Source organism: Hetaerina americana, unplaced genomic scaffold, assembly GCF_022747635.1.
Source record: "Hetaerina americana unplaced genomic scaffold, ioHetAmer1.1.p SCAF_149, whole genome shotgun sequence".
Lineage (NCBI taxonomy): Eukaryota > Metazoa > Arthropoda > Insecta > Odonata > Calopterygidae > Hetaerina > Hetaerina americana.
This window is the reverse complement of record NW_027286614.1, coordinates 157,501-164,380: the sequence shown is the minus strand read 5'-3', so window position 1 is coordinate 164,380 and position 6,880 is coordinate 157,501.

The window sequence follows — 6,880 nt, the reverse complement described above, 5'->3', positions numbered from 1 at the left end:
TTAATGGCAGCAGCAGAAGCCCAAGCTTTGCTTAAAGGCTCTACTAAAAACATCAACAAGTACTTGCTGGACAAAATGGTTCTCCAAGGCAGAAGTCTTGAGGCCATAAAGGGGGCTCGGAAGAAGCCCGAGTACCGGGAGCGCGTGTCCCAATTACTTGCCGAACTTCGGCTCAAGGACCACCCGGAAACACCTGGACTCCTGGTAGTAGAACCAACCCCCCAGCAGTTACCTAAGCCTGAGGTACCAGCCCTTGATGAATCTGGAGGCATAGAAACTGTCATCTGTGATATAACTAAGGTGAACGTCTTCCACAGGGCAATTGAAAATCTCCTCCCCAAAATACGGACCATTTCATCTCACAAGCCTGCTGACTTGGTCAGAATCGCTGAGGCCGTATTAAGGGGAGAAATTAAAAACCCTGAGGATCTAAAATGGTTAGACGAAGTGTTCCCAATTAAATTAACCACGCCCAAGAGATGTAAAAGCGGCCCCGTCCATAATAAGATGGCGCGGTGGCGCAGGAGGCGGAGGGACTATGCGGCCACTCAAAAACTCTTTAAAAAGAACATGAGCAGAGCCGCCAGAATAATACTGGACGGCCGAGTAAAGGCAGACATGCCAACACTCGAGTCAATGAAGACCTATTGGCAGCCCATCTTCTCCAGCGACCCTCCTACTGATTACTCCACGGAGGAGATCAGAGGAGAAAGAAAAGATTTGCAGTGGCTTGAAGACCCCGTTACGCCCACCGAAGTCGAAGGATCATCGAATCCGGCAAATTCTGCATCCGATATTGACGGTATAACACCAAGACTATGGCGTAGTGTTCCTGTAAATATTAGAGCACTATTTTATAACATTGTTCTGTCTCTCGGAGCTTTTCCTTCCAAGCTCCAAGTAAGCCGAACGGTGTTTATCCCAAAGAAAGACGGATCCATTAAACCTGAAGACTTTAGGCCAATCAGCATCACCTCAGTGGTCGTGCGCCAACTCAACAAAATACTGGCAAGGCGCCTTATATCTGCTAGCCTGGTCGAGGAGCAGTACGGTGCATTAAGGATGGATGCGCGGAGAATACAACAATACTGGGTGCGATCTTAAACGACGGCCAATCCAATCTCCGAGAATTACACGTTGCCTCCCTCGACATGGCCAAGGCTTACGACTCCCTAAGCGACAAGGCTATCAGAGAGACGATGCAAAGACTCGGCCTCCCTCCAACCTTTGTGGATTACATCGTTCGGTCTTACAAAGACAGCAAAACAGTGCTCGAGATAAGCGGCAAAAGATCCAGCCCGATTAGCCTCACCAGGGGGGTTAGACAAGGCGACCCCATTCTACCCCAATTTTCTGCCTGGTGATTGATGAAATCATCCAATCCGTCCCAAGACAGATCGGATACAGGATATCGGGAGAACGCGTTACAACTTTGGCCTACGCGGACGATCTCATCAGTATTTCATCTACTGCAACCGGGATGCAGACGTCCATCAACATTCTCGAGGCGGCGGCAGAAAAGCGGGGTTTGAAATTCAACGCAAGCAAGTGCATTGCGCTTTCTGTGTTTCCAGCTGGTAAGACAAAGACGTACAGAATAGCGTCGAAACCACAGTTTCGCACGGGAAACGGCCAGTACATCCGCCAGTTGCGGTCGTCCGAGAACTGGACGTACCTGGGGGTCAACTTCTCTCCCACAGGGATCTTGCGGGCCGGAAGAACACTGGAAGCTGAACTGGGCCGCATCACCGCGGCCCCACTAAAGCCTCAACAACGCTTAAAGATCTTGCGGTGTGTTTTAATTCCCCGATACTACCATCTATTCACTTTAGCGGGAACAACCCTAAAGATCCTCAGGGCACTAGATCGTCAGCTGAGAGGCGCAGCCCGCAAATGGCTGCATTTGCCACACGACACACCGTTAGGATATTTTCATGCTCAGTGTAAAGAGGGTGGACTCGGCCTGCCTTCGTTTGTTACCACCATTCCATCGCTCATAGTAGTAGTTTTAGGGGTTTGTAGGGTGCGTCGACAGCTATGGTCATTTTGCACCACTGTCATTACGTAAAACTTATGTTCCTTTTAAACTAGGAATAAGTAAACAGATAAATACGAATAAATATATAAATAAATAAAATAAACAAAAAAAAAGGAAAATGCTAAAATCAAGAAGCATTAAAATTATGCGCTCCGAAGCTAAAGCTGCCCCATTAAACCGGTTGCCCTTAAAAAAGTTAAGACTCGATTTATAGACCCAGAGTCATCCCCTAAAATATTTTTTAAGTCTCCCCTTATCTTCAACATGTCTCTGGCCCTTTGGTATGTTGTACATTCCGTCAGGATATGTTTTATCGTCAGGGGTTGGAAACACTCATTGCAGCGGGGCTGTTCTTTTACCTCCGCAAAGAGGTACGAATGAGTGAGGGCAGAGTGTCCTATTCTCAGGCGCGTAATCATGACCTCTTCCCTCCGAATGTTCCGGATGGAAGAGGACCATGGTGAAACGACCGGTTTTATTGCCCTGAGTTTATTATTTTGAAGAGACTGCCAAGTCTCCTTCCACTGATGCAGGACCGAGTTCCGCAAGGCGGCCTTCACGTCCTCCATTGGAACCAAGGTGGAGTCGGTCTCGGGTTGTCGAAGGGCATCCTTCGCTGCCTGGTCAGCTTTTTCGTTGCCTCTTATGCCGACGTGACCAGGAGTCCATATAAAGGAGACCCTGTTCCCCTTTCTCTGAAGGGACAACAGGGTATAATGGATCTCCTGGACTATCGGGTGCACAGGTGCAAAGGCCGATAAAGATTTTAGGGCGCTCAACGAGTCGGTGCAGATGAGGAAAGAGCCATTGCTTTCTTTTATTTCTCCTAGGGCCGTCCTTATGGCTGATAGCTCGGCTGTGAAAATGCTGCAAGAAGTGTGCAGTTTTTTCCTCACGACTCCATGGTAGTGGGACACGACCGCATAGGCACATGCAGATTCTGACTTTGACCCGTCGGTGTAGACTGGGACAAAGTCAGAAAGTGAGCTGAGGACGGCACTGAAGAGCTGCTGGTATTCGGAATCGGTCGTTTTGGCTTTGCGGCGTGCACTGGCAATGAGTTTAATATCCGGCATTGGTGTTAACCAAGGCGGATACTTAGCATAGGAGACGGGGCATATTTGAGGAAATGTAAAATTTACCTCATTAATAAAATCATTAAAACGAACGGCAAAGGGCCTAGTTGCCCTTCTCCGCCTGTTAAATAAGTCTAAAAACCGTTGGTTAAAAACTATGTTAAAACAAGGGTGGATTGTCTCTGATAAAATTTTACAGGCATAGTTGCCCATTAAAATCATCCTGCGGGTTTCCAACGGAGGCTCCCCTGCGTCTGCAAGTAAGCTTGGGACTGGGCTTGTTCTAAATGCCCCGGTGGCCAACCGTATCCCAGCATTGTGGACACATGTGAGTGGTCTCAAGTAAGACTCTCGTCCTGAGGAATACACTATGGAACCATAGTCCAGTTTGGATCGCACCAAGCCTCTGTACAATAAAAGCATGGTGGAGCGGTCTGCTCCCCAAGTGGAGTGAGTTAAAAACTTTAAAACGTTGAGGGTTTGGCGACACCTCTCGCGTAACACGCGGATATGCTCCCGCCAGTTCAGCTTTTGGTCCAGGATCATGCCGAGAAAGCGGACGGACTCCACAAATGGAAGAATCCTACCCAACAGGGTTAGGGTCGGGGTAACGTGGTAACCGCGAAGACGGTGAAAGTGCACGCATTTCGTTTTCTCCATGGAGAAACGAAATCCGTTCTTTCGCGACCACTCTCCCAGTTTGTTTAGAGTCACCTGGGCTTGCCTGGAAGCGTTTGGCAGTCGTGTCGACCGGCAAAATATGGCTAAGTCGTCCACATAGAGCGATGCCATCACCGGGGCATTGATGCATTCCACCACGTCGTTGATGGCGATGGCAAATAACGTCACGCTCAGTACTGAGCCCTGGGGTACCCCGTTCTCCTGTGTAAAAGATCGGGATAAGTGCTTCCCAGTCCTTACTTTAAAAAGGCGGTTAGTTAAAAAATTTCTGATAAATAGGGCCATGTTGCCTCTAAATCCCCACTTGTGGAGCGTGTTGAGGATTCTCCATCGCCACACACTATCATAGGCCTTCTCCAGGTCGAAAAAGACTGCTATGACGTGTTGACGGTGGAGAAAGGCTTCCTGGATGAAGTTCTCAGTGCGCACCAGATGGTCTGTCGTGGACCTGCCACGCCGAAAGCCGCACTGAGCGTCGGAGAGCAGGTGTCGACTCTCCAAGCACCACATGAGACGTCGGTTTACCATCCGTTCCATCACCTTGCACAGGCAGCTGGTGAGAGATATGGGACGGTAGTTGTTCGGGTCATTTTTGTCCTTGCCCTGTTTTGGGATTGGTATCACGATGGACTCTCGCCAGGCATTTGGAAAACTGCCCTCGTTCCAAAGTTGGTTGAGGGTATTTAGGACCTCCCCAATCGCAGTTTCCGGAATGTTCCGGAGAAATGCGTTGTGGATTTCGTCCGCCCCTGGCGAGGTGTAATGGGAGTCTTCGATGGCAGATTTAAGCTCCCAGGACGTGAAAGGCTCATTGTAATATTCACTTGTAGGACCTGCACCAAAATTGAGAGGGACTCTCTCGCATCGCCTCTTCAGGTTCGCAAAGTCCGCGGCATAGCCCTCGTCACTGCTATTGGCCGCGAACTGACTGGCAAATATGTTGCTTATTTCGGCAGGTGAATTAACCACCCGGCCAGCAACAAGCAATGGCGAGATGACAAATGAGCCCTTGGACCCGGAGATTTTCTTCACTTTGTCCCATACCTGACCAAGCGGCGTGCGATGGTTGATGGTAGAGACGTATTCTATCCAGGAAGCCCTCTTGGCCTCCTTCACGGCCCTTCGAGCTCGCGCTCTCAGGCGGCGGTACGATGCCAGATTAGTTGCCGTGGGATATTTTCTAAAAATATTTAATGCTTTTTTCCTCGCCCGAATCGCCCGGTCGCATTCCCCGTTCCACCAAGGGACAGGAGCTCGATTAATGTTCCCGGACGTACGAGGGATACTTTTGGTAGCTGCCGCCAACAGCGTTGAACTTAGTTTATCGACGTTGTGCAACGCGTCGAAACTTGCGTCGTGTTTATATGTAAACGTACGCTTAAAAAGTGGCCAGTCCGCACGGTTAATACGCCACTTTTCCGGAGGTTTTGAAATGGTGGGCGAAGAGTCTTCCTTAACGAGTAGAAGAGGAAAATGGTCACTCCCACAGAGATCGTTGTGGGTGGACATTTTCAGCTTTGGGGCTAGACTTCTCGAGCATAGACAAAGATCTATTGCTGAGAATTCCCCATTGAAGCTGTTAAACCGGGTTTTTTCGCCGCTATTTAATAAAAACAGGTTAAAATCCTCAATAAAGTTGGATAAAATTCGACCTCTCCTATTGCTTTGGGTTTCTGGCCCTCCCCAGAGAGGATCATGGGCATTAAAATCTCCCATCAAAATGAACGGCTGAGGAAGCTGGTGGACAAGGGCTTCAAGGTTCAGGCGAGTCACCGGTGCACCCTCTGGCAGATACACGTTGCATAACGTCATCCTCTCAGGGGTGTGCACCGTGACAGCGACGGCCTGGAATGGAGAGTTCAGTTGGACTCGCGAGGTGTAAAGGGCCTCACGGGCCGCAACTGCTACTCCCCCTTGGGCTCGTTGGCCACTTAGGTCATCCGTTCTAAAAACAGTGAATCCCTTCAGAATACCCTTATCTTCAGCCTTAAAATGGGTCTCTTGGAGACAAATACAAGAGGGTTTAAAATCTTGGATTAAAATGGCCAGCTCCTCCTTGTGCCGATAAAAGCCATTGCAGTTCCACTGCAGAATGGAACACATTTAAAGTGTTAAATTAAAATAAATAAATAACAATATAAATAAATAAGATGACTAAAAAGGGAGATGACCAACTCTATTGAGGTTATCGCTTGAAGCGATGTTTCCTCTTCCACTCGTTTGCGAAGACCTCAGTATCAGAGATACTCTGGTCCTCTTCAATTACCTCCGGCCTCTTTGGCTTCACTGGAGGCGGCGGGGAAGGTGTATTCTCACGCCCTTTTGGCGTGTTCCCCTTGGTGGTTTTCTGTGGGCTCTTCTTTGAAGGGCCCACAGGAGTAGGTGGCTCCTTGTCCACCTTACTCTTCCCATCCTTCACCCTTTTGGGTTTAGGCACTTGCGTGTTTTCAACTGGGGATTCTTTCGGTATCTCCGTCTGCGTGGCGATGGTACACTTTACACATTGCGTGGTTGCAACGGAAGCAAAGGACCGGGAGAATGTTGGAGCGATTAGCGCCCTGTATTTTCTCCTCGCTTCCGCATATGGGATTTTTTCAAGGGTTTTTATCTCCATGACTTTCCTCTCTTCTTTCATCTTCGGGCAATCACGAGAGTACACTGGGTGTGTACCCTCGCAATTGACACAAAGAGGTTCCGAAGAGCACTCTTTATCCTCGTGCGCGTCTTTGCCACAGCGCGGGCAGGTGGCCTTGCCCTCGCAGCGCGACGCGACATGGCCGAACCGTTGGCATTTGAAACAACGCACGGGATTTGGGATGAATGGCCTCACTGGTACCGATTCATAGCCCACAAACACCTTGTCGGGTAGTCTATCACGCGCAAACGTCAAGATCACGGAGGTGCTGTTTACGTTTTCTCCGTTGCGCCTTGTGGTGAGTCGACGACAATCAGTCACTCCCTGAGAGAACATATCTCTCTTGATTTCTTCGATGTCCACGTATAGAAGGTCGTAGTGACTGATAACTCCCCGACAGGTGTTAAGAGTGCGGTGCACCTCCACCTTAATCGGAATGTCATGGAGCGT